This window comes from Pseudorca crassidens, chromosome Y (assembly GCF_039906515.1).
Source record: "Pseudorca crassidens isolate mPseCra1 chromosome Y, mPseCra1.hap1, whole genome shotgun sequence".
In the NCBI taxonomy this organism is placed as follows: Eukaryota; Metazoa; Chordata; class Mammalia; order Artiodactyla; family Delphinidae; genus Pseudorca; species Pseudorca crassidens.
Genome location: NC_090318.1, coordinates 20078529 through 20105401, shown reverse-complemented (window position 1 = coordinate 20105401; position 26873 = coordinate 20078529). Strand labels below are relative to the sequence as shown.

At 35.2% G+C, this 26873-nt stretch overlaps 1 pseudogene; it reads right to left on the bottom strand.

The window, feature by feature from the left end:
* Nucleotides 1–1561: 1561 nt before the first annotated feature.
* Nucleotides 1562–26541, bottom strand: LOC137217912 (protein SSXT-like; annotated as a pseudogene).
* Nucleotides 26542–26873: the final 332 nt, after the last annotated feature.

Genomic DNA, 26873 nt, shown 5'->3' with positions numbered 1-26873 from the left:
CTGACCTTAAAAGACACACACTCTCTTTCATACACACACATAGACACATTAAAATTTCTCCTTTTGATTACAGTATGTTGAGAACAGTACATTTTGCTTATTCAGATTTATCACACTTCTGTTTTGTTTCCAGTTAGAAGTGGGGAAAAAAACAATTCAATTATAAAGAATATACCTTATTCCCTGGGCACAGGCAACTGTGATGAAAATAGCAACTTACCTTTGGTCTAGATCTTTTCAGATTATGCTTAAGTAACTGTGGTTATAAACTTCTCAATGCATGATTTCCTGCCCAATGCAATATCCCTGAAATCACCTAAAACAGTCAGGCACAGGACAGTCTCAAATATGATTAAGTATACCATGCTAATAAACAAAGTGATCTGAAATGCAACCTCTATGCTTTTAATACAGATCAGAATAAACATCATCAATAAGCGTTTTCCTAAACATCTCTGTTATATTAACCAACATAAAAAAGGGAAAAACTTAGAAATGTTCCTTCCTTTATAAATGGCATTATTTCCAGTCAATAAAGGTTTGTAAAGTCTCCTGAACTATTCTTATTATATAAACCAATTATCCCTCTAATGTTAAAAAATAAAATTACTGAATCAACATTGACTCTTCTTTGCCATCATTTATAAAATGTTTTGATATTACTTACTAAGTTCCCTGATTACTCAAAAAAGGTAAAATTAACACTTTAATTTTCAGTTATTGCTCTTTTAGGAGAGGATTACCACTTCATTTACGTGAAACTGTTAGCAAGATTCTTCAGATCCAATATGAAGTAATTCTTATTGCCTCACATTTTAAAACTGTATTATAAATGATCTTTTATAAAAAGGTTTTAACCCACAAAACTGGAAAGCTTTTAAAAAATGTCTTTTTACTTAAAACTGTATCAGAGTGCCCTTGATTATCTAACACATAAAAGGGATCTGAATTTTCTCTAAAGAACATAACAGTGGACATATGGTGTGCTTTGTCTTCTCCTTCACCTTCAGCTTCACAGAACACCACTTTGAGACCAAAACAATCAAGCATCCACCATGATCCAATCCCCATTAACAGAGGACTTCTGATTCTGTCCAGTGTGTAGTGTACCTCCTTGCATATTCACCACATGAAATAAACATAATATACAAAATATTGCTGCTGTAAAAGTGTACATTTCCCTCTTCCCCTTACAAAAGAATCTGTGGAAAAGTATTAAATTCCTTTAACCTTCATAAACACAAAGCTGTTCACACCTTTCAGTCTGTAACAGTCCATTTGAAATACTGTTCTGAAATCATTGCAAATTGATTATGTCATTCTATTTTCTGTCCAATGTTGCCATCTAGAGTAGACATGTGAAATCAAGAGTATTTTTGTGCTACTAAAACCTTTTATAACTAAGCCACAAAAGCTGTTTACTGATGAAACAGCCACTTATCCACAAGGTTTTTCCAAAAACTAGATGGAATGGAAGGGTCTCTTCACAGGGAGGTGTCCACAGTGCTGAGGCGACAATATGGCTGCTAACAGATTCTGGCTATTGGAATGTAAGTACTTTTCACTGCTGGTAATTTCCATACTGTCCCTAAAACATAAATTTAAAAATATAATTACAAATCAATCTTAACACTGTCATACTACAAAAGCAACTACAATCACAACAAACAAAACCCGTTACATATAATATTTAGGTACAGAGTATCTCTGTAATTTCTTCTGATATTACAGTCAACTGCAAATGGATTTCAAAGTCTATGAGCCTAGAACAGCACCTATCAGAGTGAGAACTTAGATGGTTGGACTGAATCAAGAATGAGTGAGAAGTTCTGGTTCTAAATACTGGCATAGCATATACTAGTGTGTCAATTATATTCTAGTACGACAAGTCTGTGACTGTTTAGATTATTATAGTGACATAAATTAACACCAAGGTTATCTAGGATAAGTAGCAAGGATGGAAAGATATCTGGGAGATAAAGGAAAAAGAACCTTCTAGCCACACTATGGAATTTGGGCCTCTTCCCGAGGCCAATGAGGTATTCTCAGAGGTATTCAGACAGGCAGCTGGTACATAAAATCAAAGAAAGACTGTTTTTGATTTTGTCGCTTTTAGTAAGGTAGACTTGAAGGGCCTGTAGGCTGACAGGAAGGGAAAGAAAATGAAGCACAGGTATAAAAGAGGTAATGAATGAAGTAAAATTCTACAAGGGAGGTAAACAATGTCCAGTATACAGCCGTTAAGGCTAGCTTTTGGAGAAAAGAAGGAAAGTCTTTTCCTTCAAAAGAGAAGAAAGGCAGAAGAAAAGAGGAATGTACTAGAAAAAATTTATTTTAATAACAAAAATGTCTTAAATGTGTTTAAAATAGATGTTCATAAAAGCACTTGGGCACATAATCAGTTAACGGTTTCCTTTGACTAAATATCCCCCTCTAAGTCAAATTAACTATTTTATATCAAGAAAGTATTCTATAGTTGAAAGCCTTCTGTGCAATAAGAAATAGTACCTTAAAAGTTTACAATTCCACAGAAGTAAGCTATACTTCAAAATCTGTTGAATACCACTGTATCTAATGGAATAATGCACTATAAATAGAATTAAAGTATTTAAAAAATATTGATGTATATTACATATTTATATTCTGAAAAATTTAAAGTCAATGCTCATCCTGAAATATCTGTAGGTAAGATTTGCTTTAAAATACTCAAAGGGTGCGGGTATATAAAACAACATTGGTAAAATGCCGATAACTGTTGAATTTGGTTGGTGGGGTACACAGGGATTCATGACGCTTCTCTTTTTGCTGTCTTTGTTGAAAAATTCCTATAGTACCAAGTTTAAAATAAGAAATGATTAGCATACAGGAACTTACTGTTCAATTGTCACATTATCTAAATACTGAGTTCAAGTCCCAACTCTACTGTTGTCTTTTCATTTGAGCCCAAGGAAAGCTCTTTGAGATTTTCTTCACCTATAAGGTGGGACTGTAACATACCCATCCCTGGCTCTTAATTTTCTTTCTGTTTAAGGTTACACTAGTTCTGCCTCATTTATTTGTTAGGACACTTAAGAGAGGATGTGAGAAAGAGCTTTCAAAAATTATAAAAAAGTATAAATAAGCAAGCCTCAAGGCTGGAAGGAAACGCTCCCACAGTGAGTATGTGTGATGAGATATTAATGATGAAAGCGAGTTGCACATATTATGAATGATGTGAAAGCAGAAGAGAGGTTAAGAACTGGTGTGCTATATAAATAAAAGTTATAATATATCTACTATAGCATGAATTACTTGATGATAGGGACTAGGTCTTATCCATTCTTATGCCCCAAGTATTGAAGAGTGTCTGACACATAAGACTTCTTCAATAATGTACACCAAATACGATATTCAAGCAATTACAAACATTTATTGAGCAAATACTATATGCTCATCACCATAATAAATTTGAAAAACAGGGAAGGTAAGACTTACAAATAAAGTATAATTGCAGAACAAGGTCTACAAGAGTTCAGAAAGGAAACGGCTATTGCGGCTAAAGTAATTTGAACAATATTTCAGACACTGTGAGAGCCTTAAGAAAACAGTAAAATTTGAATGGCAGAGAAAAGAAAAAGGGGCACTTCAAATAGAAGAAACAGCGAAAGCAAAAGAATGGAGAAAAATAGGTAAAAAAATACTTAGGGAATTGGAGAGTAAAAAAGAATATACAAAAATCAGGACTAGAAGCTATTGATTATTTGTTAACACAGAGTTTGAAGTAATGGATACGAGAAGTCTGGCTAATATCAACAATAGCCGACTCTTAATATATCTCAATAACAATATATCTCAATAATATATTCTCAATAACAATATATCTCAATAACTCTTAATATATCTCAGTAACTCGTACCATGTGTAAAACACTGTAACAAGTGTTTTGTGTCCATCTGTTACCTGTGCAGTAAATATGATATTCATTTTATGGATGAAGAAATTGAAGCACTGAGAATATAAGTAACTTGACCCACACCGGATCCCTTTGCTAGAACAAAATCAAATCACAAGCAAGCCTAAAAAGTTACTGTATATCTGCGACCGTTAGCAAATTCCAGGGTAAAAGTATGGGTTTGGGAAGCAGAAATCAATGCCTAGTTTTAATTCTCCCACTTACCAGTTTCTTGTCCTTGAAGCAAGCTATCTACCTTCCATTTCTTGACTGTCTCATCCAACAAGTGAGGATAATCATGATTTCTGCTTCAAACAGTTGCTCAAGGAGAAAAGCACGACAGCACTCTGCAAAGTGATGGTGTGGCTGGAAGCAGGGGCATCGTGAAGGGCCCAGTCCCTGGGTCTTAGCCACTCAGCTCGGCCCTGCTTACGCATCATCTTGAATGGATCACTCCAACTCTCTAAGCCTCGGCTTCTCTCTCTCTCTCTTCTTCAGCTTCTTTGTTTGTAAATTACAAAATTCCCCTGACTAGAATAAAGAATAAATGGAAAAGGAGGCAAGACAGCATGGGAGGATCCTTCATCCCATCATGAACTTAGGAGATGTTAATGGTCTAAACAAAGATAAGGCAGTGGTCAGAGAGAAGTGAATGGATTCAAGAATGTTGAAGGAAGTCAGGCTAACAAGATTTTGTCATTTATTAGATGGGGAGAGGGAGGAAGACTTAAGCATCAAATGTGGCACATGGCATTCTAGCTTGGCGGTAGTGCCCCTCTCTCTAAGAGAAAGCATAGAAAGGAGGAATGTGTGTGTACAAAAACTATGAATTCGTTTTGGTTATGTGAAATTGACATGATATTTCCAAGTGCAGATGACTACTAGGCACCTGACTTTCAGAAGAGAAAGTCAGACTAGAAATAGAGATTTGAGAGTCAACAGCATGGTAAATTAAAACCATGTGCATAAATGAGATTTTCTAGGGAGTGTATGGGGAGAAGAGTCCCTAGACTGAGCAATAAATTTCTTTCTTTCTTAAAAGTATTCTGTCCCAGTACTTTTTAGGGGTTTCTTTCTCTATTCTTACAATCACCATTCAAATTTAGTAAGTGAAGGCCCTACATATTCACTCACCAGTATTTACTGACTACTCAATGTGTTCTACTAGGTGATGGAGACTCAACAGTGATAAAAAAAAAACAGATGTGGTGATGTTTTTAAAGAACTGACATCCTAGGGGAAGAGGGTATGATAATAAACAATAACTACATAATCTATCACATGAAAATAAATGCTATGCTGAAAAAATAAAAGCATCTAACACCATATTTCATGAATTTTCCTTCTAAGATCAGGAACAAAGCAGGGATGTCCCCTCTCACCACTCTTTTTCTACACTGTACTGAAATTCCTAGTTTACGCAATAAGGAAAAGAAACAAAGGTAAACAGATTAGAAAAGAAGAAATAAAACTGTCTTTTTTCACAGATGACATGATTGTTTAGGTAGAAAATACCAAAGAACCAAAGAAACTCCTAAAACTAATGAGCAAGTTTGCAGGATACGAGGTTAACACAGAAAATTCCCCTATACACTAGCAATGAATAAGTCCAATTTGAAATTAAAAACAATACCATCTATATAAGCACCTCCAAAATTGAATACTTAGGTATAAATCTAACAAAATATATAGAGAGAGCTGTATGAGAAAAACTAAAAAATTAATGAAAGAAATAAAAGAACTAAATAAATGCAGAGATGTTCCATGTTCATGGATAGGAAAATCAATATTGTCGCGACGTCAGTTCTTCCCAACTTGATGTAAAGATTCAACACAATCCCAATCAAAATCCCAGCAAGCAAGTTATTTCTGGATATTGAAAAAATAATTCTAAAGTTATATGGAGAGGCAGAAGACCCAGAATACCCATACAATATTGGAGGAGAAGAACAAAGTCAGAGGAATGACAATATTCAACTGCAAGACTTACTATAAAGCTACAGCAATCAAGACAATGTGATATTGGTGAAAGAACAGAAAAATAGAACAATGGAACAGAATAGAGAGCCCAGAAATAGACCCACATAAATATAGTCAATTGATCTTTGGCAAAGGAGCAAAGGTAATACAATAGTGCAGAGATAGTCTTGTCAACAAATGGTGATAGAACAACTGAACATCCGCATACAAAAAAATGAAATTTAGACACAAATCTTAACAATTAAGATTTTCTTCATTCAGAATATAAACTCAAATAGGACCTTTACCTAAATGTAAAATAGAAAACTATAAAACTCCTAGAAGATAACATGAAAAAAAAATGTAGATGACCTTTAGTTTTGGAGTGACTTTATAGATACAAAACCAAAGGCATGATCCATGAAAGAAATAACTGATAAACTGGACTTCATTAAAATTAAAATCTTCTACTGTGAGAAAGACAATGTCAAAAAAATGAGAAGACAAGCCAAGAAGACAAGGTAGTATTTGCAAAAGACACGAGTGATAAGGACTGTTATCTAAACTATGCAAAGAACACTTACAACTCAACAATAAGAAAATGAACAACCCTATCAAAAAACAACCCTATCAGAACAGATGCCTCACTGAAGAAGATATAAAGATGGCAAGTAAGCATACTGAAAAGGTGTCTATATCACATGTCACTGGGGAAATGCAAAGTAAAACAACAACGAGATACCCCATAAATTTACTGGAATGGCCAAAATTCTGGACACTGATAACAGCAAATGCTGATGAGGATGTGGAGTTAACAGGAACTTTCATTCATTGCTGGTGAGAATACAATATGGTACAGCTACTACGCAAGATAGTATGGCAGTTTCTTACAAAACTAAATATATTATTACCATATAATCCAAAAATCATGCTCACTCCTTGGCATTTATCCAAATGAGTTGAAATTTTATGTTCACACAAAAACCTGCTCATGGAAGTTTATAGAAGTTTCATTCATAATTGCCAAAACTTGAAAGCAACCAAGATGTCTTTCAATAAATGAATGGTATACCCAGACAATGGGCTACTATCCAGGGCTAAAAAGAAACACTTTATCAAGTCATGAGAAGGCTTTAAATGCATATTATTAAGTGAAAAGCCAATCTGAAAAGGCTACATACTACATGATTCCAAGTGCATGACATTCTGGAAAAGGCAAGCTATGTAGATCAGCAGGAAGGATAGAGGGATGAATAAGGGGAGCACAGAGGATTTTTAAGGAAATGAAACTCTTCTGTATGATATTATAATGGTGGATACAGGTCATTATATATTTGTCAAAGCGCACAGACTGTAAAACACCAAGAGTGAATCTAATGTAAGTTATGGACCTGGGGTGGTAGCTTTATTGATTATAACAGATGTACCACTAGGGTGTGGGATGTTGATAATGGAGTAGGCTATGTATGTGTTGGGGTAGGGAGTAAATGGAAACTCTCTGTACTTTATTCTCAATTTTGCTGTGAACGTAAAACTGCTGGGAAAAAGTCTGTTTTTTAAAAAATTAAGTAGGTTTCTGGTCAAGACAGATTTATACTCCAGCCTGAAAAAACACCCAGGGCTTCCCTGGTGGCACAGTGGTTAAGAATCCTCCTGCCAATGAAGGGGACACGGGTTCGAGCCCTGGTCCGGGAAGATCCCAGAAGCCACCTTGTGCCTGTGCGCCACAACTACTGAGCCTGCGCTCTAGAGTCTGCGAGCCAAAACTACTGAACCCGCGTGCTACAACTATAGAAGCCCATGTGCCTAGAACTCATGCTCTGCAACAAGAGAAGCCACCACAATGAGAAACCCGCGCACCGCAACGAAGAGTAGCCCCTGCTCGCCGCAACTAGAAGAAAGCCCATGCGCAGCAATGAAGACCCAAAGCGGCCAAAAAAAACCCCAAAACTACAAAAAATATATGAAATACTTGTATTCAGGACACAGGACAGAAGGTAACAAAGAACAGCAATCTGTGAGAAATGGGAAACAAATGAGGCGAGCACTCTTATTACTGCATCTTACTGCACTGAGAGTTTCCACACTGCAGCATATGGAGAGGAAGTAAGGCTGAGTCTGAGGTAAGAAGATAAGCTTAGAGTCTGAAGAGAAAAAAGGAGCTAGAGTTCACAGGCCATAGTACCAAAGAGGAAAAAAATGCACAAAGAAAAGAAATGCACTGTGGAGATCTGCAGAGGAAACCTCTTGAGTATTCAGCATAGCACTGATATGCAAGTGCATGCAACTAAAATACCCAAGTCCAAGGAAAGAAACACCCCAACAGATTAGAGGAAACATTTCCTGCACTCACAGAGGAATGGAAATAGTGTTTATTCCCACCAGCCAGAGTGGAAAACCTCATAATTCCAGGGCACTGGGTTGAGTACCCAAAAGGGTCTTATCTTACTAGTGGGGATATTTAGCCCAGGACTAAACACTGTCTGGTCCTGCCTAACAAATCTTCAAAGCAATCTCCAAAATATCAAGCTGTTTTCAAATTACTAAACTGCATCCCAAAACAAAACTTAAGAATGTTTGTAGGAATACAAATATATCCATCACTCAACAACATAAAAGTAATATTTGCAATTTCTGGCGTTTAATCAAAGACCATTGCACACGGAAAGGATGAGGAAAATATGACCCAAAGCGAGGAGGGAAAAAAACAGTAGATCAAAACTGGCCCAGATGTTAGAATTACCAGAAAAGGATATTAAAGCAGTTAACGTACTTGTATTCCTCATGTTCAAAACTTTAGGCAGAGACATGGAAGATATGAAAAAGACCCATATCAAACACCTGGAGATGAAAAATACAGTGTCTGCAATGAGACACATCTGGGAATGGATTAAAAGCTGGTAAGACAATGAACAAGAAAAGACTATTGAACTTCAAAACACAGCTACAGAAACTACCCAAAATGAAACAGAGAGAAAAAAAAGACTTAAAAATTAAATAAACAGAGGATCACTGAATTATGGCACAACTCTAAGCGGTCAAATACACATGTAAATGGAGTCTGGGGAAGAGAGATAGGGGTACAGGTGTAGAGAAAGGAAAAATATTTGGTCAGAATTTTTCCAAATTTGATGAAAACCATAAAGTCACAAATTCAAGAAACTATACAAACCCCAAGCATAAGAAAACACTCAAATAATTTGATAAGGGGAAAAATCTTAAGAACAGTCAGAAAAAAAAATTACACTAACAGTTTATCACCAGAAGACCTGCATTACAAGAACTGTTAAAAGGAAATCCTTCTGGCAAAAGAAAATGATACCAGATGGAAATATGGATTTATCATAGAATGAAAAGTACAAGAAACAGTAAGTACATTAGTAAATATGTGACTCTTTTCTTATCATTTAAGTATCTTTAAAGGATAATTGATATTTTAAACAAAACTAATTCCACATACTATGGGGTTTGTAACATATGTAGAAGTGGAAATTATAACAATAACACAAAGGTTGAGAAGAAATGAAAGTAAACTATTATACTTTATATGAAGTGGTATAATATCACTTAAAGGTACTGATACATGATACAATATGGATGAACCCTGAAAACATTATACTAAGTGAGAGCAGCCAATCACAAACACCACATATGCATGCCTCCACTTAGCCTAAATGCTCAGAATAGGAAAATCCATACAGACAAAAAGTAAATCAGCTATTTCCTAGGGCTGGGTGTTTGGAGGGAAATAAATATACTTAAAAAAAAAAAGAATGGTACATCTTAAAATGATGAGTGGTATGTGAATTATATCTTAATGAAAACCATTTTTTAAAAACAGAAAAAAATTCAAAATAAGACAGAAAATGAGGAAAAAGGAAAAAGAACAGAAGGGACAAATAGGAAAAAATATCAAGATGACAGACTTGACTATTATCCATATTCACATTAAACATTATGTTCAAACTCCCTCTATTAAAAGGCAGAGATAGATTGGGTTAAAAAAAAAAAAAAACCCGCAAGTCCTAAGTATACGCTGCCTTCATTAAACAACTTAAAAATACAAATGTGTTAAAAATAAGAAAGATTAAAAATATATTATCATTCTAGTACTAATGCAAAGAAAATGATATTACTATTAGACAAACATATTTCAGAGAAAAGAATATCACCAGAGATAAAGAAAGTTATTACATAATGATACAGGAGAAAATTAATCAAGACATAAAAATCCCTAAAACATATGCACCTTAAAAATGTAGCATTGGGACTTCCCTGGTGGTGCAGTGGTTAAGAATCCGCCTGCCACTGCAGGAGACACGGGTTGGATCCCTGGTCCGGGAAGATCCCACATGCCGCGGAGCAACTAAGCCCGTGCACCACAACTACTGAGCCTGCGCTCTACAGCCTGCGAGCCATACCTACTGAGCCCATGCGCCACAACTGCTGAAGCCCTCACACCTAGAGCCCATGCTCTGCAGCAAGAGAGGTCACCGCAATGAGAAGCCCGTGTACCGCAGTGAAGAGTAGCCCCTGCTCACTGCAACTGGAGAGAGCCTGTGCACAGCAATGAAGACCCAATGCAACCAAATAAATAAATAAAATAAATAAAAAATTTTAAAAAGTCACATTAAAATACATGAAGTAAAAATGAATAGAACGGCAAGAAAATATAGACAAACACACAGATATAGGCAGAGATTTAATATTTAATATCCCTTTCTCAATAACTAATAGAACAGAAAATCAGCTAAGTCATAGGAGACTTGAACACAACTATCAAGCAGCTTGATCTAATTGACATTTACAGAACATCCCCACAGACCATATTCTGAGCCATAAAAGAAGTCTCAATAAATGCAGAAGAATTCAAGTCATACCAAGTATGTTCTATCAAGATGATGAAATTAAATGGGAAATCAGTAACTGAAAACTACCTGGAAAATCCCCAAATATTCAAAAACTATATACACTTCTAAATAACTCTTGGGTCAAAGATGAAATCAAAAGTGAAATCAGAAAATATTTTGAACTGACTGCAAATAAAGACACAACAGAAGAGGGAGCGGTAAATACAAAGATTCTGAGGGAGAAACATGCTGGAAACAGGCCAGTGTGACTGAAGCAGAATGAATCAAGGCGGCTGTAAATACAGAGGTGAGGTGGTGGGGTAGGGGCTGGGGACATGAGCTGAGCATGGCCTTCTAGGCCATTATATTACTCTGGGCGGGAATGAAGTCACCACACGGTTATGTCCGGAGGGGTGGCCTAATTGGACTGACGTTTTTAAAAGATCACTCTAGGTCCTGTGAGGAGCACACTCTGTAGAGGAGTCAAGAGGAAAGCAGGAAGACCAGTGCAACAGTCCAGATGAGTGAGAGTTATGATTGTGACTTGGGTAAGGGCAGGAAGTTGTGAAAAAATGACTATAGATACAGCATGTATTTTGAAGGAAGAGGTGATGAGATTTGCTGGCTGACTAGATGTTTGATTTGCAAAAAGAAGGGAGTCACGGATGACTCCAGGTTTTCTGCCTGAGGAAGTGGAAAACTGAGCTGCTGTTCACGGAGATGGAAAGACTGACCCGGGGTCAGGGAGCGCAGTCCCTAACAGGACTCTCTCTCAATGCCCCTCTTTTAATTCATCCTGCATACTGCCACAAGACTCACCTGCCTAAACACCACTATAATTAGATTTCTTCTCCATTGCCTTAACTATCTTGAAGAGTTGAACAACTTTCCCTAAAACGAAGAAACCAACAGGTGTTTGGGTTGGGGGAATCCATGAGATAGATGTGGGGAGGCTACTAACACTAGAGTAGCTAGAATGGTCCCCTCCTCATAGCCTTTTCTAATGGGGAAGAAGATGTGGCTGGCAACTACCCCAACATCACGGGTCTTTTTCTACTGTATAGTCCCCAAATTCCTGAGAACTTTAAAGGGTGGAATAATTATCATGATAAAAGAAGAAACATATTATATATCTATTATATATACCAGCCACTGCTATATACTTTAGATACATCATTTAAAACACTTTAAAGGCTCCACACTGTTATCAGGATAAAGCCCAAGTTCCCCAACATGGTTTATAAAAGCCCTCCTAATCTGGCCCCAATTCATCTCTCCACTCTTGTCTCTTCTTCCCCGCACTCCTGCTTTACTGAGCCACACATCTTAACATGAGTCCTTTGTGAGTGCACTTCTTTCTGACCAGAATATCCTTCTCTCCTCCACAACCAGCTGGCTAATACCTACTCATCCTTGGGCTCTCGCACTTATATAATACTTCCCAAGGAACACATGTCTGGGTTAGGAGCTCCCTTCCACAAAAATCTTGCCTTTCCTCATCCAAGTACTTCTCACACTATATCGTATCATCTGCTTACTTGTCTGTTCCCACCTAGACTTAAGTTCACAAAGGCAGAGTCCATGTCGATCTTATTTCTCAATATAGCCCCATCTTAGGTACTTGGCATACAAATGTTGCTCGAGAAACATTTGCTTAAGGAATGATGTTAAGTTTAGGAGACTTAGAAATATGCTAATTTAGAGATAAAATGATGAAGCTGAGGAAAATGACAAGACATCCAAAGAGAGATGTTCTGCTCACAGCTGGAAAAATGAAGCTGAAGTTGGGTTGAGAAGAGTAGGCTAAGGATACTGAAAATGTAAGACAGGGTGAATATAGAGACTGGGAAAAACACTAAGCCAAGGATTGATATCTGGGGAAAAGAAAGATGAGAAACAAGTAAAAAATAAAGAAGAAATCACTGAAAATGTAAGAGGAACAAAACAGTACAGTAATATAGAAGCTAAAGAAGACCACTTAAGAATGAAGACAGAAGCAGGTGTCAAATGCTAAAGTGAAGTCAAGGAAGATCCAGATAGTCTCTCCATAAACCATAAGGACCAGGTCTAATTTACTCATCTAGGACATAATATAGTATCCAGCACACACAGAAAATTAATAAATCTTTGTTGAATTAGGGAGTATAGGACCACTTTTCAGCAGTTAACCTGTGAATGTGAAGGAGCCTACATTTTATCTGCTCAGGGATCTTTTCCTTAGATACTCACTAGTCAACACTTATTTTACTTTTAAAATTTAGATAAAACTTCTGCCTACTCCTTTGATTTAGTTCTAGTGTATTTTTTTTTAGTATTAATTATCTGTCCATACTTTTTAAATTTTAATTAATTAATTAATTTATGTTTGGCTGCATTGGGTCTCCATTGCTGTGCACGGGCTTTCTCTAGTTGTGGCGAGCAGGGGCTACTCTTCATTATGGTGGGCAGGCTTCTCATTGCAGTGGCTTCTCTTGTTGCGGAGCACAGGCTCTAGGCGTGCGGTCTTCAGTTGCAGCACACGGGCTCAGCAACTGTGGTGCACGGGCTTAGCTGCTCTGCGGCATGTGGGATCTTCCCGGACCAGGGCTCAAACCCGTGTCCCCTGCACTGGCAGGCAGATTCTTAACCACTGCACCACCAGGGAAGTCCTGTCCATACTTTTAAGCCTCTTTTATTTTTTCCACTTAACTAGAACGTGTCAGTACAGGGGATTGTAGACTTGAGAGAGCATCGATGAGAGAGCTGCTTATGCCTTAGAGTCTAATCAGCACTGCATACACGTTGTTTCTCAAACCAGATCATCCCCACTGGTCCTAGAACCCTAACATTAAAAAGTAACCTATTTTAGGTAGCTTAAGCAGTGAAGAGATCAGATTCTCCTCATTAGAAAGTCATCAGACAAACCTGAAGTCAATTAAAAAAAAGACTGCCAACATAATAAATCATTTTAATAATAATTTAGAGTATGTATGAGAAGATTCACAGAACAATGATTTTGGTACAGATTATTAAGTCTGAGAAATTTACTGATGAAAAGAAGTTAACACGAGGTTCAAGAGAATTCAGTCATCTTAGGACGAGATGCACTTATAGATATCTGAAGGTAGTAGAAGGAAAGATAACAGGGGAGAAAGAAAGATGATTAATATCTGAGATAATGGATATGTGTATGGAAGGAGGCAACAGAGACAGGTGAGTATGAGTTTAAAGAGAAGAGATATCGTGCATGTGAGGGGAGTGGGTTGAATATGCTGGAGTGAAGACGAGAGCCTGGAAGAGCACTGCCTCAGATGGACTCCACATTTCAATAGGTCAAAGCAGAGTCTTGAACATAAACGTGAGGGACATCAGAGAAATTAAGGGCTTCAGAACATGGAATAATGTTTGGGATAGCGAAGGGAAGTATGTCTAGGGGGTAAAGCCCAGGCAGAGACTATGAATGAACGAACATGAACGAATGCTGGCGCTTAGAGATACGCCATGTTTTGTAGGCTACAGCAACAATGATTAACTGTGTTAGAGTTCTATGAAGAAGACTCAAGAGTAAGTAACCACTTTTTTTTGGTTAACACTATAAACAAGAGGTGGGAAAAATGAATCTTCAGCTGAGAAACGTGCAACCTAATCGAGAGTGAGCAAACAACAGGGCAGTCCCGGCCACCTGGGTAACTCACCTGGTCATACCTGTAAGGCCTCTGCTTCGGGGGCTGGGGTGGCCCAGGCTGGGCTGATCTGTAACATCCATACTGTTGCCCTTGCCCCTGTGGGTAGTTAGGGTACTGAGGACCTGGACCACCCTGTGAAGGACCTGTAAGATAATCAGCACACACAAGAGCCCAGAAGAAAATACAGTAAGTCCCTAGAATTCCAGAAGCGGTTTAAGATTAGATGTTACCATATTCCCTTGCAGTCTGGTATCTCGATTTTTCTCAAATGCGTTTTGAAATACATTCTGAAAGTTATAAGAAGTAAAAATACTGTTAAGGACACTACAATGTACCAAGATGCTCTGATTCAGTATAACTATTGTGCTATGTGTTAGCCATTAAGATTTTATATGTCAAAATGAGTAAAAGAGACTCAGGAGTTGTAAAACAAATTAAGTCCATGATGTTAAGGAAATCATCTATACCTCTAGTGGGAAGTTAACCAGTATAATAAGCAAGCGGTGAAAAGAAAAGGCAAGGAGCAGACTCAAATTGAAATACTGAAGTAATTTCTGAATAAAGTTTGGAAATCAGTGATAGTTACAGCTGTATAACTCTAAGATTTATACTTGCAATCACTAAAAGAATCACAAAGAGTGATTTTACATGTAATTTCTAGCTTTGCCTTTGCAATCACCAAAAGAAAGCTTTATGTTCTGCACTGAAAAACTCATTATCACAATATTTTCAAACAGAAACTAAAGAAAACTTGAAAAGCCACACGCTGTAAGTGGAAAAAACATGATTCAAAAGTTACACTCTGTGTACCAATCACCTTTAATACTTAACCCATATAAATGAATGATTTCAACTTCCAGAGATGACAAGGGACTAATTTGGCTTGCCAAACAAATACGTCTATTTCATAAACTCTACTCCTGTCTATTGTAAAGAATGCTTTATAAAGCATAAGCTGAAAAGCTTTGATACTTAAATGTTTTCTATCACAGCCATTCAAATTCTGCCATAAAAAACACTGCAGAGAAAAATGTCAAAGAGAACAAGAAATTTTCAAGCTTAAATTCCACCAGTCTATTATTTTGTTTATTTAGTTATTATGCATCCAGTTATTAAAACTCTGTATTTTTTGTTAGAAGCAAGTCTGACAGCTGAAACCTATAGATAAGCAAAATGGGAACGTCTCCTTTAGGGTGCCCAATGATGTCTGAAAAAACAGCATTAACTACTTAAGCCAAAATCATTAAATTTCTTTTACTCTCTCTTTCCACTGAAAATAATATTTCTCTTAAATCAATAAACTTACCTTACTGATCCACATAATGTTTGTTTTCATACAAACACAAGAAAACCAGAATACTCTATTTATTCAATGTACAAATATTTAATGGTCATAAAATGGAAATGCCATTTGAGAGGAGCAAGAAATTCCCTTTGTAAAGAGAAGAAATACATGGAGTATTTCTAAAGTCATAGCTGGAATTTGGGAACCAGAACTGATCATTTTGGGGAAAATTCCTGACACCCAATACCTGGCTGAATTCCAGTGCTTCTGTTGAAGGTGCAAGAGAATTTCAGCCTGATCCTGGTTCTTAGATTTGCTATCACAGGTGGAAAGATGTGCCCATAATAACAGCAGAGTTTAAACCAATGAATAAAAATAATAAGACATTACTAATGTTAAAAAAGAGGCCATGTTAGCAAGAGATGATGTCAGATTAAGCAGCTACTTCTCCTATCATAAGAATCATATTTTGCTATATCTAAAATAGTTATTATAGAAGCCAAAAATTTAAGACTGAGATATCAGGTCTTTATTATTCCCCCCCCCCATCTAACAGTCAGATAGCCAACTAGTAGACATCATAGTGAGTATATAATAAGAAAAGATGGCTATACTTCTCCCAAAGTGTAAGATACATACCTGCAATAAATATATTCCTATGAATGTGTAAACTGCTATTTTAACAGAGAATGACAAAGACGTTTTCTTTACGCGTTCCAAATAGATCTCACTTGTACACTAAAAGATCAATGTTACTTTTCATGGTAACAGTCATTAGTTTTAGAAACAAATTTGCCAAGCAGATTATGTAGATGTTGTTAATAATCACTCAACTCATCAGTTTTCCAAGCACATACAAAGCTATTGGCTGGTTGTGGATGCCAAATAGGTTTAAGACTTCATTAAGGATTTCATTTTGAGTGACTACATACCTTACCTTTGGTCAATGAATCATCTCTAGTTTATGTTTCTTTTTAAATGGATTACTAGTTTAAGAGCAACACTTTAAATATAAACACTCCAGTAACAAGCTAAACTAAAACTGTGAATTTTCAAAAATAGTTCTTAGAAAAATAAACATTAAATATCCACTTCTGTATTACGAAAGAATAATCATCGCATTTTTTGGTGACAAGAATAAACTGCAGTAAGCCATTACCATAGCCCTGCTGCTGTCCTGGGTAGCCCTGCTGCCTTGGGTACTGCTGCTGCTGGGCTGGATATCCCTGATGGGGAAGTGGCCCTTGGTAAGCATCTTGCTGTTGGCCGTACTGTGAATTCCCTACAGGATAACTGGAGAAGAGGAAAAAAAAAAAACAAAAAAAAAAAACTGAGAAGTTTGCTTAATTAACTTTTTTCCTCTAAGATGCATAGCCAACAACACAAGAACAAAATAAAATGCCATATTGATTTTTAAAAGTTAACAAAACAAAGAAAAAAACTCAAACCAAACAGAAGGATTTCAGCCAAACAAACTGCAGTTAAAGCCAATTGTACAAGGTTGAACTGCAGCATTTTCAGCGTCTCTCCATTAGAGCATTACATTCACTGGAACATCACAGTCATAAGATCATGACTATGCTAAATAAAATAAAAAAGACAAAATTAAAGACAGCTACAAGAGCACACACTAGCTACACAAGATCAGCAAGCTGTTTCCTAAAAGCACTAAACTTATACATAAAATTATACATATGTAAACACAAACAAGAAAAAAAAGTTGGATTGATGGATTTATGTTCAAATAGAAAATTTCCACTGAGGAAAAAATTATTTTAAAATGTTTTAGTCTTTTTATTGTTGTTAGAAATGGCAAGTCATGGTTATACATTTTAAATATTTGTAAGGAAATTATTTTGATTGTTCTAGGCTCCCTGCAACTTTCAAGACAACCAGCAACTAGTATTCTATGAGAATACTAGTTTTCGCGTGGATTGAAGTTGCCTTATGCAAGAATTTTCGTTCCTGTAGAAGGGGATATATATGTGTATGTGTGTGAAGGTATATAGATACCTCCTTCATAGTAATGTTGTGAGGAATCCTCATAAGGCCTATCGTAGCCTTGTTCAGGATACAACGGTTGCTGATAACCGTAATTATTATGACCTACATCAATTGGACAAGAGACAGGAAGAAACGTTACTGGCCACTGAGTGAAAGCCCTAAATATGTTTAAACTTTCAGATAAAATTGAAAAAAGAAATGGAAATACATAAAAAATAATTTCAATTGCATTAGCCAAATATTTACCAAATGTGATTGTTTTCATATTGAGATAACGTGCAAATTTTTTTAAAAGCAAAAATCAGTTTTAGAAACATTACACTTAGTCTTAACTCTGACAATCCTCATCAAGGAGGGAAAAGAAAAAAAACCTTTATCTTCAATTTAAAAAAAAAAAGAGAATGAAAGCATTTAGGACTTTCACATGTAAATTACTTGAATTAGATTAAAACGAACAAAAGAGGCAATTATATTTTGTCAAACACCTGTTCTTCTGGTCGCCAATTCCACAGCATATGCTAAAACAATGCAAAATATAAAAGAGCTCCATAAGTTTTTTTCCCCTAAAAGAAACTGAAACAAATTTTTCACATTTTCTATTAACTTGCTTAAAGTATATGTATCTCAAAGTATTTTCAGATGCAAAAATATATTGCTTAATCCTGCCATTCTAGGAGCCTTTAGAAAATATTTCTAGAGTATCATAAACATACACCTTCATAAAATTAATACTGTGTTAAGTGCTAGAGTACACCTTTAATTTTAAGGCACGATAAATTTACACCCGCAAGTTGACTAGACTTTTAATGAAATCAATACTCTAGTCCTTTTAACTAAGCTGCTCAAAGAAATCTCAGGAAATAACTTTTCAGTTAGGTAAAATCTGAACTAAATTTTAGAAAAATACCTAATTAAGTAAGGAGGAATATAATTATGAATAAATGTAATACTCATTGCTCTAGTATTCCAATGTTCCCAAACCACCTCATAAATATCTGTATTATGGATTGGCAAACTATGGTCTGCAGTCTAAACACAGCCAGTGGCCTGTTTTTGTAAAGAAAGTTTCACTGGAACAGTCATATCCATTCATATTTTCTATAGCTGTTTTCATGCTACCACAAGAGTTCAGTAGTTCAGACTGCAACCACATGATTTGCAAAGATGAAAATATTTATTTCCTGGCCCTTTACAGAAAAAAGTTTGCCAACCCCTAATCTACATATTTATTGACATAATATCAATAATAATATCAATATTATTGATATGATATGATATGATATCATATATGATATATATCATATATCATATATCATATATATATGATATATATATCATATATCATATATATCATATATATGATATATCATATATCATATATCATATATATATGATATATATATCATATATCATATCATATATGATATAATATCAATAATATCATAATATAATAACAAAATATCCAATGCTGTTTAAGAAAATTATTTGTTATTATAAATGGAATACTCTATGTAAATGTCAGACAGATATATTAATACACAGCTATGCAAAAATGATACCACTGAAATTTTAAAATTCCATTATGTAATAAAATGAATTATTTATAGCAATCTTAAAGTTCTGCTATTTACAAAAATAACACCTCTATTTTGAATAGAAAGTTCATATTTATAACAATACAAATTTCACATTTCAGGAAATACTCAGGACCAAAATAAGTGTTAAATTCAACTCAATTACTTAAAATGTACTTTTAAATTAAACAAAACAATCATTTATTTTCAGCAGACTTCCTAGTGTATAATATTTAACAACCTAGAGTTCATTTCTTTAAAATATCTATAGTCTATAAATGTAACTAAAGTTTTTCATTTAAAAAATATGTTTACATGTGAAAGGAAAAAGAAAAAAATAACCCAACATTCTAAATAATTCAGGGCAAGTAAAACATTAAAAAAATGTTGTTTTCTAACCAGAATTATCCATACATATCACTGCCACTAACAAACATAGATTTTGTGTGCAAAATTCTACAGGTGTTTTTTCTGCTTGTATAACCAGAATCTTTGCAGGAAAAAAACAATGTCCCTATACCACTTATGCTTTATACACTGATAAAAAGTGGTGGACAAAATTATTTTTTAAATACACCAAATTATATCTTCTTGCTAGCTTACATTAGCTTCTAGTCAAATGGTCTCAACATTTTAGCTTGAAGTTCTTAGTTTGCCCAAGTTTTCTGTTAAGCAGTTTACCTTAAATACATCAAGGGAGCTCAATATAAATGAAGATTTTGGCAACTCCTTCTAAACAAGAAAAATCTAACCACCTCTATATGATCAATTTTATTTGTTTGTATTATTTTTTCTTCAACATTGTATCATAAAGTTTTCAAACATACAGGAAAACAAGGAACTGTATGATGAAAGCCTGCTTGTATGCTTGTATTACTACTAAGCACAGTACATCTTTTACTGAACACTTTTTCACAAGCCACCTTCCCACTAAAAAATAAACATAAATAAGTAAAGTTAAAATCTGGTTTCCAAATGCCTTTCTATTCTACTAACTCTATTATAAACAGCTATATTATGGATATGATTCAGTCTCTAAAATCTTTCTCAAGTGCAAATGCTAATGTATATAAACATAGTTCTGTGCATAGACATATGCAACATTAATGAACATGATGAAATTTGGAAGAATACTCAAAACTATATTCTCTTCATATTTATACAATGCATAAAAGTAAACAAGTGGGTGAACTTTACGGTATATGAATTACCTCAATAAAGATTTTATTTAAAAAAGTAAATCAGTAACACTTGCTTTGGTTCAAATGATCAACTACAAATATAAAAGGATCCTCTTTTATATATAAAAAAAACCAAACAACCAAATCCAAAAATGGGCAGAAGACTTAAATAGACATTTCTCCAAAGAAGATATACAGACTGCCAACAAACACATGAAAGAATGCTCAACATCATTAATCATTAGAGAAATGCAAAACTACAATGAGATATCATCTCACACCAATCAGAATGGCCATCATCAAAAAATCTAGAAAGAATAAATGCTGGAGAGGATGTGGAGAAAAGGGAACACTCTTGCACTGCTGGTGGGAATGTGAATTGGTACAGCCACTATGGAGGTTCCTTAAAAAACTACAAATAGAACTACCATGTGACCCAGCAATCCCACTACTGGGCATATACCCTGAGAAAACCATAATTCAAAAAGAGTCATGTACCAAAATGTTCATTGCAGTTCTATTTACAATAGCCCAGAGATGGAAACAACCTAAGTGTCCATCATCGGATGAATGGATAAAGTAGATGTGGCACATATATACAATGGAATATTACTCAGCCATAAAAAGAAATGAAATTGAACTATTTGTAATGAGGTGGATAGACCTAGAGTCTGTCATACAGAGTGAAGTAAGTCAGAAAGAGAGAGACAAATACCATATGCTAACACATATATATGGAATTTAAGGGAAAAAATGTCATGAAGGGCCTAGGGGTAAGACAGGAATAAAGACACAGACCTACTAGAGAATGGACTTGAGGATATGGGGAGGGGGAAGGGTAAGCTGTGACAAAGCGAGAGAGAGGCATGGACATATATACACTACCAAACGTAAGGTAGATAGCTAATGGGAAGCAGCCGCATAGCACAGGGAGATCAGCTCAGTGGTTTGTGACCACCTAGAGGGGTGGGACAGGGAGGGTGGGAAGGAGGGAGATGCAAGAGGGAAGAGATATGGGAACATATGTACACATATAACTGATTCATTTTGTTGTAAAGCAGAAACTAACACACCATTGTAAAGCAATTATACTCCAATAAAGATGTTAAAAAAAAAAAAGAAAGGATTCCAATGACAGAACATGATTCCTGCTAGTACTAATATGGAATAACCAAACAAAATATACTTTAAAATAGATTATAAACAAATGCTACCATTGCTGCTTTAGATTACTGTGTTTCTAAATTTGGAAGTGTTTCTAAATTTGGAAGAAACAGATTGTTAGTTTCTTCATTCTGATTAGAATGTTTTGAGTAGCTACCCACATTAATACTGGGCAGGGATAGAAAATGGGAAAGTTAACATTAGGAGAGATTACCATCAGGGTAATATTGCTGGTTCATGCCTTCTGGAGGACCTTGTCCACCATGACTGTACTGGTCCCCATAATAGTCTTCCTGGCCTGAGTACTGCTGTGGTGGGCCTGAAAAACCACAACCAGTCACGATGTAAATAATTTGTTCTTCAGGTCATTCAAAGGCTTTCCATCTATCTGGTGTTATGAGAGATGATTTCTGTAGATTCCCCTCCCATGCTTTGGGGCATTTCAGATACTTTTGACTATTCGTATACACACACATACATAAACACACAGCAACACCACACACCACATTTCACAAAAATTAATGTTAAGACCATACATGCAATATCAAACAATACCAACTCAAAAAAGCAAACATTAACTTCCTAAAAAGAGATTCAAACTGGAAGAAAATTAATTTCCTTTTTATTTTGATATTACAGCAGTTTGAAATAAATTAGGGTTTGTTTCTGATCATATATTTTTAGTAACTTCTCAAAAATAAAACAGTATTTTCTGCTGTAAATTAGTAAGCTTTTGATATAAAATTTTGATGTAAACTTTTCCCAGAAAAGAATAAATAAAAGAAAACTATAAACCAGGAAGTTCATATCCACTTTCTGTGACACTTTGTACCTACTATACCCACTACTTTTAAAAAAATAATAAAATATGATTTTAAAAATCAAGAAACAAAAAGCTCTGACTTTGCCTGTATGAAATGTTCATTAAAATTTAAAGCCTTTCGACTACTGTTAAAATGGATTTCCAAATGGAATCGTACCCTGTTGTGGTGGTCTATAGGGAGGAATCTGTCTCTGTGCCATCATATGATTGCCCTGGTTAACTTGACCCATCATTCCTATAGGTGGCTGCTGGCCTTGGTAATGCTACCTACCTCCCTGTGGCATATTGTACTGTTGAGAAGGAGGCTGCTGGTGCATCACTGGACCTGAAAACAGACAAAACATTATGCATGTAATATTTTGCATATAATTTTTACATCTTAAGAGAAATACAAAAATCTTTTATCATATAATCCCTAAACTATATAATTTATTGCAAGATACACTGACTTCAAGTAATAAAAACAAATCTTTGAACTACAGTTCACATGCCTAAAATAATCTGCAAACAAGGGAAAACAAGTAATCCATGGTAGCTGATTTGAATTCCACTGGAGGAATACTGTAACAATTTCTAAAAAAACAGAGTGAATACAATATATGAACATCCTGAATGTGTATATTTTTTATTATGTACTATGTAGTATTTATCTATGCAATCTTTCTAGGAAAGATAGAATCCTTATGCTACATAAGAACATATGCCAAAACAAAGTAAACCACAAAATCACACAGCAAATCAGTAGTCGAACTAATGGAAAGAAATCTAATTTCAGTGTATCCAATTTTTTTTCCCCTTTTCAATGCCCAGTCATTATATAATTGTAGACAGGGAAACATTTATGAATATATTCCTTATATTGGTGGAATTTCATAAACAATTTTAAAACAAAAATTTAAGGGTCTTCTTTCCTTTTTCCAATTTTAAGATTTATAAACTAAAAAGGTCTTCCTGAAATCAAAAGACTATACAATGCTTCTTAATAAGCTCTAACACACACACACACAATCAAAAACACCTAGGCAGAGAACTACAATAAGCCATAGACTTAGAAATCAGAACTATGCGGTTTCCAAGGTGAGTAATATCGAGGTAGCCCAACTACCACTGCTATAGTATCACATTGGCAACAGTAAAAATATATCACATGATATAATGAACAATGGCCATAAAGTTCTGTGTTGTCATGTAAACATGTAAGCAGCTCTTCAGAGGTTCACCAGGCTAAGTTATGGTATGGGGAGATCATCATTCTACCATTATAATCACTACTGTCTGAGAAGTATGTATGAGTCATCTCCCAGTTTACTGCCTAAAGAGCTACATACTCCCCCACTTTACTGATTTGGGGAAAATTTAAGAAGAAAGTACAAAAGGCAAAGAACTAGAAAATTTTATAGGCAAAACTGCCCAGATGAGCCAAAAACTCATTATTTATATAAAAATTCAAAACAAAACATACCCACCTCTTTAAATATGTTGCAATAGCAACAATAGCAGCAACAATGTAAGCAGAAAGAACTCACTCTTTTCCAGTTTGAAGAACTGGTTAACTAAAGAAGTATTTTATCAGAGCTAACTCTTTTTCTCCTACTTGCCTTCTTCTGTTCTTCTACTTCTTTTCAAATTCCTTTTTCCTTCTAATTTTGTCATAAATGTAAACCTTTCAAAGGTTATTCTGGGACTTCTTTTTTCAACAATAAACTCCTAATAGTAGGGATAATGTGGCTCAGTGGAGAGTGGAGGGGAAGAGAACTTGACACAGAATGCACTTAACACTACCAGACATGCTTTCACATTTATTTAATGTAAATCACTAACAACTACCAAAAGTAAGGATACTAATTTTCAAGTTTTTAGCCAAAGAATCCAAAGATCAAGATCATATAAGCTAATAGATATCAAGTGGGAATCAGGCATAACTCAAGTTTGATTTCAAAAGCACATTTATTCTACTGTTCTTCACTGCCTCTACTGAAGCTATAGCAAATTTAGTAGTTCAGAAATAAATTATGCAATTTAAAAAGTTCCAAAGTACTAACTACTTTAACTGAGATTACAATTTTTATTTTATTTTATTTATTTTATTTTATTTATTATTTTTTTTTGGTACGCGGGCCTCTCACTGTTGTGGCCTCTCCTGTTGTGGAGCACAGGCTCCGGACGTGCAGGCTCAGCGGCCATGGCTCACTGGCCTAGCCATTCCGCGGCACATGGTATCTTCCCGAACCGGGGCATGAACCCGTGTCCCCTGCATTGGCAGGCGGACTCTCAACCACTGCGCCACCAGGGAAGCCCAAGGTTACAATTTTTAAAATGTATTTTATATATAATAAAGTACTGAATACCATTCATAATATACTAGGCAGCATGATTGGCCATTTATAGAATTCATTTTTAGTAAATGAAGGTTTTGCCTTGTCTTTCTTCTCCATCACTGATTAAAGACCTCTTGTCTTAACAGAAGATAACTGTAAAATTAAAGCATATAATATACACTGGAAGTAAAATTAAAAATAAAGGAGAAAGAAAGCAAAAACACAATAGCTGGGGGAAAATCCCAAAAGATACAATAACAACAAAATTCCAAGCTCTGCTGTAAAGGAGAAAAGTAATTCTAGTTTAAGCCCTAGATAGAAAAGACCATGCCACTTGTGCTTTATCTTGGGGACTGTCAGCACTTCCAATCCCAAAGAGCTCAATTACCACCCTTCTTTTATGCTCTGTCACTTCTCTCCCTCTAAGGATCCCTGACATCATTCAAGACCAATCCTAAAATGGCAGAGAATGGAGGAGGAGAGCACTGCTAAAACATGGTACTTTTCATCTTTTCCCTTGAAGCCTTAACCATTAAAAAAATTTTTTGACTTCAATTCTGATTGTTTAGGAAGCATATTATTTTTCTTATGATAATGAAATATGCTACACTGGCAAATAAATGTATGTTATCTCTTGAGATACTAGTGGAAATAAGATAGCTAAATCTCAAAAGGTTACCCCCAAAATAAGTTCTAAAAATTTGTGCTACAGAGTGAAGATTATAAAATAAGTCTATTAAAATCATTTTCTACAAATAGTGACCTCACACATTACTGTATGCTTAAAGGTTACTCTTTATCTTTTACATAAATCATTCTGATGCTAAGATGAACTAAAAAGTATGGTACAAACATCCTACTAATGTCTTAATTATAATACGTTTTTGTAAAAGTGTTTTAAAAGGACATGTAACAAATGTACATCACCACATTATTTCTTTCCATTTTGAGCTTCACACCCTAACAGATAGTCTATGGAAACCATGTCCTATATCTTAAACACATGTAAAATATTCCCAAATCACCGTATTTTACATTACTGGAATTCTTTGCTCCAATGAGACAGTTAATACTTAGTTTTGTCTCAAGTTACTGTTCAAAAAGAAGAATTTTTTTAAGACTCAACTATAAAGATAAAAATAAGCTTTGCACAGCAACGGAGACCCAACACAGCCAAAAAAGAAAAAAAAATAATTAATTAAAAAAATAAGCTTCAAATAATCTGTGAAGAATTTAGAACTATATAATTTTTAAAATTCTGTATACATGCATATGTATTCATATCTTGAGATGCAAACCAATACACTAAAACTCTGTAAATCATAACATTAATCTATGAATTATTTTAAGTGAAGGTTAAAAATGACAGCTAACAGTTAATGAGCACTTATTATGGGCCAGGCATTAAGCTAAGAGCCTTTTTTTTTTCTTGTTGCAGAGCACGGTCTCTAGGTGCGCGGGCTTCAGTAGTTATGGCACATGGGCTCAGTAGTTGTGGTGCACAAGCTTAGTTGTTCTGCGCATGTGGGATCTTCCCGGACCAGGGCTCGAACCCATGTCCCCTGCATTGGTAGGCGAATTCTTAACCACTGTGCCACCAGGGAAGCCCAAGCTAAGAGCTTTATGTCTATTATTTATCTTCCTCGAACCCTATGAAACATGAAGTATTGTTATCAACTTAACTTTACAAGTAAGAAAACTTAAGGCGTACAAGCATTAAGAACCTTACCTAAAGTTGTATAGCTAGGAAATGGTGGTGAGAACTCTAAAGACATGCTGTTAACCATTATGTGTACCTCTTCTTTGAAGTCAAATCATACTTCTCCCATGTCATATCTCCCAGGAAAACAGTTCTAGGTAACATCATCACTCTAATAATAAAATCCTAGAATTCAAGAAGTTTCTTCACTTCATCTATCATCTCTGTTATAGTGACCACAAAACCACATAGATAAGCCTATTTTCTTGTTCATATTTCATCATCTACTGCTCACATTTTACTACTTGTTCCTTAACCATTCAGTCTCAAACTAGACCACTTACAGCTCTCATTTGAATGTATTATTAATGGTTTATTTGCAAGAAAAAAAATCTCTGTATTCCAGTAAATTCACTTAGC